Source organism: Chelonia mydas, chromosome 9, assembly GCF_015237465.2.
Source record: "Chelonia mydas isolate rCheMyd1 chromosome 9, rCheMyd1.pri.v2, whole genome shotgun sequence".
NCBI classification, from domain to species: Eukaryota; Metazoa; Chordata; order Testudines; family Cheloniidae; genus Chelonia; species Chelonia mydas.
Window position 1 is genome coordinate 6796365 of NC_057855.1, and position 11601 is coordinate 6807965.

The window sequence follows — 11601 nt, forward strand, 5'->3', positions numbered from 1 at the left end:
TTTCTGACATGCCTGGGCACGTCTGAGCTTTATCTGGCCAGTTTCCACTGAACAAGACCTTGCTGCACAGGGTTTGGAATTCAAGAACCGAAGAAATTCTGATTGGTTCTAGATTCCCCCAACCCCTTTCCAGGTAGCTGTTCTTTCCTTTGGGTCCATAACAGGGCACTGGTCCTTGGGCACATGCATGGCCCAGTGCAGCTGTCCTAAGGCTGGCTCTTAGGGGAATTGGGCTCACCTGTGCCTGATGTAGCCAGTCAGGTGACAGAGCTACGTGATATAAGGTAAGCCTGTCAGCTGGCTTTGCAGTAAGTCTAGGGAGCCTGCTGGTGGGGGAGTGGGTTGGTAGAAAAAGGCCTACAGGGAGCAGAAGTCTGCTGGGGGAAGCTGTCAGTGAGAGTCCTAGCTGCAAGGGATACAATGGACGGTTAAATGTAGCCTTGAAGGAAGGCTGTGGGAAAATCTGCACCAGGTGTGGAAGGATTACTTGAGCTGGGGGACAAGAACCATGGGACTCTGAGGTGCAAACGCTGAAGGAGGGTGGCACGGAAGCTGCACCAGGTGATACTTGCTTTTCAGAAACTGCTGCTTTGTTAGTAAACCCCAGGAAGGCTGGTGTTATTGCGGGAACCACCAGCGCTGTGTGCGTGGGAGGGTGTTTGTCTGACTGACTCAAGAGGTAACCGGAAGCAGTGGAGGTGTCTGGCACTAGAGGGGTGAGGCCTTGCTGCAGAGCCATTGATCAAATCAGATGGGGGGCAGGGGGAACAGAGAGAGGCCCCTGTCTTGCATTGCTCCTGTTCTTGTCGGCTTTTGGGGCAGAGATGTGATGCTGGATCCCTCTTCCCTGACAACCAGCAGGAATTGGGCCCTGTATGTCTGCTATCTGCCCAACCAATCATCTCCCCACCCTCGCCCACTTCCCCAGTAAACTGCAGTTAAATTTTGTCTTTACTACTTAATAAATATTAGTGACAGCATTTTAGGCAAAGGGCAATAAGGTTCACCCAGGTGGGCGTGCGGTAGAAGCTAATGCCTACAGCACAAGGTAGGGATGACTCCCTAGTGAGCTCGTATAAGAAACTATCGCTTACGCTGTTTACAGTGGGCTTTGCTCTTCGTGGATGTAGGTTGGCAGGGCTCATTAACGTCCGTGGAGCTGTGTGAACTGAAACCAGCTGCACATTTGGTCCATGAATTATTTCAGACCCTCTTTTGTCTGTGCTACGCAAGCTTCCCTTCCCAGTGCCCTGAGCCTCTGCAGTTTGGCCTCTGCTTGTCCCCACTGGGCTATCTTTGGGCCGATGCTGCAGTGTACAGAAATCTTAGGGTGACCGCAAGTCCTGATATTAGGAGCTTTGTCTTATATATGCAACTACCCCCACCCCTTGCAAAAAAAAGTGTGGTGATTTTTCACACTTGCTATCTGGTCACCCTAGGGAATCTTCTGTCATTTTGTTCTGTCTGATCCGGGTGCCCTAATCTCTTTGCTGCTTCCTTGTGTGTCCCCTTTTGTCTGTTTCTTTGCCTTGGGGCTAAATCCAGGGCTGGATCAGTGAGCTGATGGGGGGAAATGTAGTCCTTCGTTGAATAGGGGGAAAATGAAGCTATCTCACTTTTTGTGGGGACAAGGTTGGGTTCTTTTCCCTTCCACTCCCCATGCCATGGTGATGGTATGCGCCTTTCTTCCCCTTGCATTTCCCCCTCCTGCGTCCCAGTCGGCATTTTTGAGGAGTGAGGGTCTGGTGTAATTACCCCTAACTTTAATAATTATTAGTATCCTGGTAATGCCTCGAGGCTCCAGTGGAGATCAGGGTCACACTGTGCTGGATGCTGGACAAACATGTAGTCAGGAGTCCCTGCCCAAAGACTGGACAGTCGAAAGAGAAGGTGGGTGAGCTATCTTGTATTGGACCACGTTCTGTTGGTGGAAGAGACCGAGACAAGCGTTTGAGGCCCACATTGCTCGTCAGGTTTGGGAAAGGTAATCCGTGCGTCCCGGCTAAATACAAGGTGGAGCAGATTGTTAGAGCTTGTCTACATTGGAAGCGCTAAAGAGTAATGTTATGGCCTGGCCTACACTAAAACGTTGGGTTGACCCAGCTTCGTCCCCCAGGGGTGTGTAAAAGCCACACCCCTCGGCGCTGCAGGTAAGCCGACCTACCCCTGGTCTGGCAGCCAGCGGTAGGTCAAGGGAAGCATTCGTCCAAGCGGCCGCCTCTCGGGGCGGTGGATCAGCCAAGCTGACGGGAGAACCCCTTCTGTCAGCGTCGGTTGTGTCTACAGGGGAGCACAGTGCTTCAAGTGTAGACAAGCCCTGCCTAGGCCATGGGGGGGGGGGGTCTCCTGTCACTGTAGTGAACGCACCTCCCTGAGAGGCTGCAGCTAGGTTGACAGAAGAATTCTTCCGTGGACGTAGCGCTGTCTGCACCAGGGGAATTCTTCACGCCCCTGAGCGAGATAGCTGTGCCGATGTCAGGTCCCAGTGTAGACCAGCCCTTAAGCATAGGAGTTAACACCTGTTGCGGAGAGGCCATTCAGAACGAAGTGGGCCATTAACACCTGCGCAGCCATAGGACAAAGGAGGGTTAGTGGGTTACAAAGGCCTGGTCTATGCTAGGAAATTAGGTCTGTGTAACTACGCTGCTCCAGGGTGTGAAAAATCCACCCAGCTGAGTGATGCATTTAAACTGACCTAACCCCAGTGTAGACAATGCTAGGAGAATGCTCCTGTTGGCCGAGCCACTGCCTCTTGGGGAGGTGGCTTACCTGTGTCCCCAGGAGAACCCCTCCTGTCGGCATAGGTAGTGTCTTCACTGAAGCAGTGCAGCATTTCAAGTGTAGGGAAGCCCAGAGTGTTAAAAAAAGATGCAAAACCAGTCTCTCTATTGAGTCCTTGATTTTGAGGAATGGTCGATGCTGGCAACTTACAATGGCATAGCTCTGTGTCTCTGGGGTGTGAAAAATCCCCACGTAGCTAAACTGACCTAATCCCCCGTGTAGATGGTGCTAGGTGGACACCTCGGAGTGGTGGATTTACTACAGCGACTGGAGAACCCCTCCTGTCAGTGTAGGTAGGGTCGACACTGAAGCGTTGCAGCCATCCAGCTGCACCGCTGTGGTGTTTTAAGCATAGACAAGTCCTTAGTGTCTAGCAAAGTAATGAATTTAAGCTCCCAGGCTTGTCTGTTGAAGGCGTTGTGCAGGTTTCCTTTGAGGGCTGAGAGGTCAGGTGTGGAGTGATCATTTTGTGGAAAGCGTTTGCCTGCGCGTGTTTTTGTCTTTTGTTGTTTTTCTGCATGAGCGCATTCAAGAGCGTAGGGACTGTCTGGTTTCACCCATGCAGCTGCTGTTGCAGCGTTCGATGCGCTGGGTGAGGCACACCATGTTGTGATAGGCGTGTGGGAGACTCGGGGGGTCTCTTCCACCAACAGAAGTTGGCCCAGTGAAATACCTTATCTCGCCCACCGGCCTCTCTCATATCCTGGTACCCACCCAGCTGCAACAACACTGCCAAGGACAGACCCAGGCCGGATTAGAGAGTGAGTGACTTGCTCACAGGAGGAAGCTGGGAACTGAACCTAAATTTCCCTAGTCCCAGTCCGGCACCTTAACCACAACACCATCCTCCCTCTGAGTCTGAGCATGACTGGCCCCTCCTGTTCTGCACCAAGCTGTAACGAGGTGCCCCCGGGGTCTATGCTGTAATGTGCTACGTGCACGGCTGGGATGGGCGAGCAGGCCTTCACTAGTCGTGTAGAGCGCTCTGTATTGGATGACGATGCGTGTCCCGTCTTGGCAGTAGGCTGGATAAGGCTGTCTTTGCTGACGGGAACTGTCATCAGTTCCCTGATTTCTCTTCTCCACGAGCCTTCTGGCTGGTCCTGTAACTTCCCTTTCCTGTCTTTACTGACTGTCGACATACCCGGGAGCCTGAGGGAGGGTGGGGTGGTGGTGGCAATGGCAATGAAATTAATGGGACCCTTTGAGCAGGGGAGGCTCTTCAGGCCAATGACCCAGGAAGAAGAGAGGGCCACAAGTCCTGCTAGCGTATGTCCAGGACATGGTGAGGATGTTAGAGGGCAAGAGAGAAGCTCCTGCTAAGTTCATGCTTTGCCTTCTGTAGTTCCAGAAACCAAATCCGTGTGTCTCTCAGACCGCACACCAGTGCCTGAGGCCTCGGACGCCTCACAGAGGACGTTCTCCTCAGAGCTTATACTAATGTTGACCTTCTTCAGAAGTGAACCCCTGGGCTTGCTCGTCTTGTTTTCTGCTCTTCTGAGGGAGGGGTGTTTGTCTGGGATCCCCCCTCTGGCCCACCTCCACTCACAAGCCTTGTATCAGGTTGACAAGGCTGGATCTGCTGCTACTGCTCCCGCCCCCCCGTCTTTGTCCCCCCCGGGATCAGCTTGTGTTACTTTCCCAGGTAAGTTATTTCTGTAGCTGCCGTGGGAATGTCCCATCGTCATGGGGAGGGGTGGGGGAGAGAGAGAGGCCGGTGCAGTGAGGAATAGGAGAGAGCCTCCAAGACACCATCTCTGTTCCTATGCAGCTCAGTCTTTGAAACATGTGTGAACCCCTGGCTAGGCTTCCCTGGCGTTTGGGCTGGTGCCTGTGGTGAGACTGGGCCGCGGCAGGGAAGAGGATATGTGAGTGAATGGGAGGTGGTGGGCACGGGCTGGTACTGGGGTCTCAGGCGGGTACGACCGGGGCAGTGGCTCTCCAAGGCTGAGCTCTAGTCAGGGGTGAGGGAAAGGTGAGGGAGGGAACAAGAATGGCCCCGCCATGAACCGCGACCTGAGCAGATTTATGCGCCACGGATGATGCCGGCGGAGGCTGCTGTGCAGCTTTGCAGTCCAGATAACGGCGTGTTGTTTTGGCTCTGGACGTGCCTGGGAAACGAAGCGGGTGATATTGCTATTCCTGTGGAGAGCCATTTATTCTGGGGACAGTGGGGTGGGGTGCGGGTCCGGCTGCCACACGAAAGTTCAGGGCCTGTGTGGACGTGCTGTGCTCCACAGAGCTAACCTTTTGCAACCAGACAGAATAACAATGTGAACCAGCTAGGATATAATGCCCAGTGTTTGCTTGAGATACAAAGGCACAGGGCTTTCACATGAGGTAATACTGATAAGTTACGCTTGCATTCACTCCTCAGCCTGCCAGAAAGCAGCGTGGCCAGCCTGTCAGCTGCTTGCGGGCGAGGCTTGGGCAGCCAGATTGGAGCTAGCATGCAGGGAGTGCTGAGTCGGCAGGACGAGGGCTGCCGTGGCCGCTGGCCGCAGGGTCTCTGACTGAGGATAACACGACGCTCCCCTCCCTTCTCAGGTCTTGGCATCCCTAAGGGTAGAAGCATGAGCATTTTCTGTCCCAACCCGCTGCTGTTCTAACCCTTTCAGTGTGTGTGTGAGGCAGTGGTGTCAAAGCAGAAGTGGGCATGTGTGATGAGTTTTGGGGGGTTTGTGTAGGCATGGCATTTCCCTGGATGGCTCGAGGATGCACAGAGTACATGGCACAGGCTAGAGGAGAGGGCTAATTAGCCCCTGGCTCACTCTGGTGCTTTGCTGTACAGGTATGTACAGGGCCGCAGTATCACAGTCCCTCACTGTCTCTGATGTTGAACACCCCTGGGAGGCAGGGCAGTGCTCTCATCTCCACTTTACAGATGGGGAACTGAGATACAGACGCAGGAGCAGGTTTTTAAAGGCATTAGGGCCTAGCTTCGTCTTTAGGCATCTAACTACCTTTAAAAATCCGGCTCTAAGTGTCTCGCCCACAGTCACGAAGGGATTCAGCTGAGGTCACTGAAGGCCCAGTCTCATGCCCTAACCACTGGACCATCCTTCCTCCATCTAGACTCCTGTCTCTTCAGTCCCTTTACGGCTCCTTTGCTATCCTCGTTCAGCAGTTTGACATTTCCCCTTCCGTTTGCTCTGCTACCACTGCAGGATGGGCTACGGAAAGAGGGATACATTTCTCGCTGGCCCATCGCATTCTCCTCAACTGTTGCATGCCGCACGACATTTGTCATGGGCTAGTGCTGGGCCGAGTGGGTGCTTTGCAGAGGGGTCTAGGCAAGGCCCTGGCTCCAGTGAGTCTGCAAGCTAATTTAGACTTAAACTAAGCCATTTAAGAGTGAGGGTAGAATTCCACTCTAATGTAAGCAGGGACAACTTCATTCACTTCAGTAGAGGGATCTGGTTCTGAGGTGAGCCCTTCAAGTCTGACCTAAACATTGTACTACTTAGGCAGGCAATCATACTCCCCAGGGTATCCAGTTTGAGTTGGAGAGAACATGCTAGAAAATGTGCCATAGGGAGAAATCCTGTCTTGGCACCTGGTTGCAGCACAAGGTGGGTCTCTTTCTTCTTTCTCCTTCCTGGGACTGATCCTCCACGGCCTTGGCATGTGGTCACTTACAGGGGACAAAGCACAATCAGATCAGAAGTCTCCCATTTTGCATCCACTTTGACCAGTGTAAATAATGGCACAAAATACAAGGCAAGGGAGATTCAGGCCCTCAGATTCTGATCTTTCTCCTGCTGAATTCACCACCCCAAAAGATCTGGTGCCTATAAGAAATCAGCTGGACTGAGTAGAGGGCCCAGTCAATTATGTAATTACAAAATGATTAGCTACAATTTTATGCAAAAATGTCTATCATAGACTGTATGTTTTCCTCTCCCCCACGCTTTGTAAGTTGTTTGTCATCCTAGATCATGAGCTCTTTGGGGTAGGGATCATATCTCCCTCTTTGTAGTGCCTCGCCCAGGGACCCTGACCTGATCTGGGCCTCTGGGTGCTACCATCATATAAGTATTTAATAATAGTCCATAGTACCTCATGTCTTGCCAGGAGACTATTCTGACATCACCAAAGAGGACTCGGTTGTCAGGTGGCATTTCAGAAACAGATGCACTCTTAAGAGAAACTGATCTGTTCTCAGGCAAATACCTTTTGGACTTCATCCTGGTCTTGCTTACTCTGTCTTGACACTGAGGCAACTCCATTAGCTTTACTGGAGTCACTCCTGATTCACCCTCATGTAAATGAAGTCAGGATCAGGTGTTCCTTCCTTAGTAAAGAAGAAAGCTCTAGAGAAGCCCAACTGTTTGTAAAGGTGGAGCTTTATTTCAAAGATTTCCAGGAAGTGTTGGCTGCTCTGTCAGGCATTGTAACACGTACTGTAGCGTTCTCTCAATTATTTCTTCATCGACCACTTGCCCTAGCCATCAGGTACCGCCGGAGGGAATGATGGTGAGATAATCACACACTGGGGGAATGCAAGCCAATGTGCCAAGCTGGGCTTGGTGTTACAAAACACCTTGTGAATGAGAGAGCTACCCTATAACCTCTTCACGCTTCAGTTGTCACCTGTGGGGGGCGGGGTGGATGGGAATGACCCAGTGGCTGTTGCTGAGATTCCTTGTACTTGAATTCTTGTTGAAGGGTGCTGGCAATTGTGGTGTATTGAAAACTCATAGTTATAGGCTGTTGCTGTTGACTTCAGAGGGTTTTCCTGGTCCTGCTGGCAGGCGAGGGGGCTCTGAAGGGAAGGATGTAATCGGGGCCCAGCAGCAGGCAGCCTGCAGCCAGACAGTCTAGAGTAAGGTGCGGGGACTTGAGCCTCTCGGTCATAGGGTTCTTGCATGTGACCGTTCTGAATTCTCAGAAATAAGGTTGTGTTATGTCGTTTACTTTTTTACCGAACTTCTTGCTGGAGGGTGTGAACGTAACGGAAATCTTCCAACTGGAATGTGAACAACCGTTTGTTTCCCCTCTAAAACCATAAACCAAAGTCGATTTCGTGAACGGTGAGATGGAGAGGAGGAAAAAACTCCAACTCACCACTCCCCTACTGGGCTTTTCTCTGATCTGGTGTGCTGAGACCCCAAATAGGAGATTATTTTATTATTAGTAGCACTTATTACATTAAGTGCCAGCAATGAGTGTGATTGTGTATGAGACAGGAAAACACAGTCCGTGCCCCACAGAACTCGGTCTAAAAGTTTACAGTCTATGGACTATAGAACACAATTTAGTGACCGGGGAGAGAAGGGGTGCTGCCTAGCAAGGAAATCAAAATCACAAAGGCAAAAGACACTATCACCCCGCTTCCTGTGATCAGCCCCCCTGGAGTTGGTGGCCTATCAGGGCACAATGGCCTCTGTTGCTGCTTCTATGGCTGCTGCCCTTGGGGAGCTGTCCAGCAGACGAACCCCATCCAGAAGCGCAGCGTGAGGTCACGGCTACAGACCAGCCCTGGGCAGGCCAGGGCAATGCGCACAAACACCCCCACCACCTGGGGCCCCTTCATCCATTTCCTTCTGCGAAATGCACGAGCGCTCCGGTCGAGCCAGCAGGAACGAAAGTGCTTGCAGCTGGTGGCACCATCTGGTGCTCGTCTGACTCCTGCCAAAGAACAGTTGTCCCCTTCCCCGACAGTTGTGAGGGAAGTTAGAGAATCAGAGAGTGACTCAGTGTCAAGGGGTGGAAAGTGAGGGCAGAGGCTCTAACAACTGAGTATGGTTACAGAGGGTTATTGGTGGTGGTGATGCCAATGTCCACCCACAGGCATGACCCTGCCTCCCCCAGATGTCTTCCACTTTCTCTGCAATAACCAAGGGTCGAGCGCCTCAAGTATCTGTTTAGTAAACGCTTCCAAAATCAAATGTGTGTGCCAGCTCTGCACAGCTGTAGCTGTGCCATGGCTGATCCCCCTTAACCCCGCGCCACATGCCAATTGCTTTACTTAGGCTAGGCTGGGAGAGAAGGGGGGAGATCCTTTGCAAAGAGAGCAAGTCCACGCAATTAGGCGCCTTATGGGAGCCTGCGGCATACAGCACCCAGGGACCTGACAGACAGATGACACATGCCCTCAGGCTGCAGTCAGATCTACATGGAGTGGTAGGTGCCCACTTTGTTGGGACCCAGTAGCTGCTGCTCACAGGGTTAAGGAAACTTCGTTCTCACTGCCTTGCTTTCTTGTCCTGAAGATGCTACGTCACTGACAGCTGCTGGCAGAGCTCCTTCCTGTGACAGCACTGGACCTGACAGGCTTTCGCTGCCAAAGAGTGGAACCAGCTGTGCGGAAGGCAAAGGTGAGGTACTCGCTGAGTTAACCCCTCATTCACCAGCTCCCCTTTTATAAGTGTTGCCAAAGCTGCTGACCTCTTCAAGGTTTAGAGGCAGCTGGAAAGTGGGGGCCCACACTCCCATAGTGCCTCCCTTTTGTGGCTGCTCAAACCATCAGTTATGTGTGCAAATGGACACTTGCATATGCAAGTTGGGGAACTGCATGCCTAATCCACTGAATTTGTGCAGCCAAATGATTGCATGTGTATGCAACATAGCTTCTTTGACAACCTGGTCTCACTCACACAGGCTGTCCTTTCAACCGCAGGTCTCCATCTTCCTCTCCTATCTGTTCCCATAACAGCATCACTTATTGGTAGGGGTGAGAGTGGTGCGGCAGGTCAGGCTTCTTGAACAGATCCCAGTGTTGGAACCTGTGATGAGTTTGCACCTCTTGGACACCTGGAAGCTCCTCTCTCTGCTCTGCCTTCCTGACTCAACACAACCAGTAGATGAAGTCACGCAAATTTCAGTGTCTCATCAGAAAGCAGGGAGGGGTGACCCACAGTTGTTCTGAGAATCTATTCTGGAATTCCCTTCACTCTGGCTAGCTGAAAGTGATCTTTGCCTTTATGGTTGGGGAGTGTGTGGAAGGTTTCTTGACTCCGGTGAACATCTCAGGCTAGGGATGCTGTTTCTGGAGGTCCCATATCAAGTCTTCCACTCCAGAATGCGAGTTCCATCTCTCCATGCTGGTGCTCAGATAGCATGGTGATGAGCTTGATATAAATGCCTAGAGAGATGTAAGACAGAATTAGAACAAACATGGCATGCAGCTTCTTTTGTTCACATTTAACCTGTATATGAATTCTAGTGCTGGTGAAAGATGGCAGGCTGGAGACCGAAATCCTCAAATCGCTTCTGGGATAGATACAGTGCTGGACCTCATGGTGCTCCGCAAAAGTGCCTCCACTCTGAGCTAGAGGGGCCCAGTGGAATGCAGCCTTCATGACCAACTTTCAGCTTTGGCCTCCCCACCGAGACCTCCAAGAAGGGCTCCAATGAGTGGCAGTTGTGGGAGTGGTTTGTGTGATGTGCACACGTCCATACGAATGGCACTGAGATATCCATCTCCTGTTATATGGGGAAACCAAACCGCCATCAGGTGGGAAGAACTTCAAGCTTTCACTGACCTGGGCTTTAAACTGGTGACCATAGAGGTAAGACTGTATTACAGGACCAGCTGAATCCCATTGAGATTAATGGAAAACTGACTTCAGTGTGTGTGGGACCTGGCCTCTATAGCACAGCATCAAAGATAACCCTCTGACCTCCTTCCTGGCCAGGCCTGATGGTGAGTTTGTCATCAATCTAAAACTACATTTCCCTCATTTTTCTGTCCATCTTACTTGTGCCCCTGGCTTGTGGGTAATGACTTGTTGTGTCCTCCCCACGCTGTGTGCCACGGTGGAGGAGGAATTTACTGTGGTGGGGAGAAGGGGTGTTGTTTTCTATTGTCTATGCTGGTTTATTTCAAGGAAGAATTTTCTCATCTTGTGTTTGGAGCAGATTTAAACCCTGTGATGTTCAATTCATACCTCTAACGTGCCTTACAGCCCACACAGTTAGTCTTTTGTTGTAATCCAATCTGCATTCCTGTAGTAATAACTCTTAGCTCTGCTTCAGCTCCTTCCACAGGAGGAGCTCGGAACCCCACAAAATTATTTGATGGAAATGGGAGAACTATCAATAATACAGAAAAGGCAGAAGAGTTCAATAAATATTTCTGTTCTGTGTTTGGGGGAAAAAGACATTACATCAGAACTCTTTCCATTCCACTAGTATCGTGGAAGGATGTTAAACAGCAGTACTAAAGTATACACTTTTAAATCAGTTGATCTGGAGAACTTGTACCCAAGAGTTTCAAAAGAGCTGGCTGAGGAGTTGGCTGGACCATTAATATTGATTTTCAATAAGTCTTGGAACAGCAGGAAAGTTCTAGAAGAAAGCTAATGTTATGCTAACATTTAAAAAGGGTAAATGGGATGACGCAGATAATTATAGGTCTACTGGTCTGACATCAATCCTGTACAAGATAATCAAGTGGTTGATATGGGATTCAATTAATAAAGAATTAAATGAGAATAATATAATTTATGCCATTCAATATAGTTTATGGAAAATGGATCCTGTCAAATTAACTTTATCTTTTTTGATGAGATTACAAGTTTGGTTGATAAAGGTAATAGTATTGATGTAATATGCTTAGACTTCTATAGGTCATTGGATTTGGTACCACATGACATTTTGATTTATAAAACTAGAAAAATATAAAATTAATATGGCACACATTATACGGATTAACTGATAACTCTCAAATTGTAATTGTAAATGAGGAATCGTCATAGAATAAGTGTGTTTCAACTTGGGTCCTGCAGGGATTGGTTCTTGGCCCTAGACTGTTAACATTTTCATTAATGACCTGGAAGAAATAATAAAATCAACAGTGATAAGGTTTGCAGATGA

General features: G+C 50.2%; 1 long non-coding RNA gene across 1 annotated transcript; it reads left to right on the forward strand.

Moving 5' to 3' along the window:
• The first annotated feature begins 307 nt into the window (after window positions 1-307).
• Window positions 308-11338, forward strand: LOC114021926. Its single transcript, XR_006283572.1, has 3 exons — window positions 308-561; window positions 8997-9101; window positions 9950-11338. It is a non-coding gene; the product is annotated as an uncharacterized LOC114021926 (long non-coding RNA).
• Window positions 11339-11601: the final 263 nt, after the last annotated feature.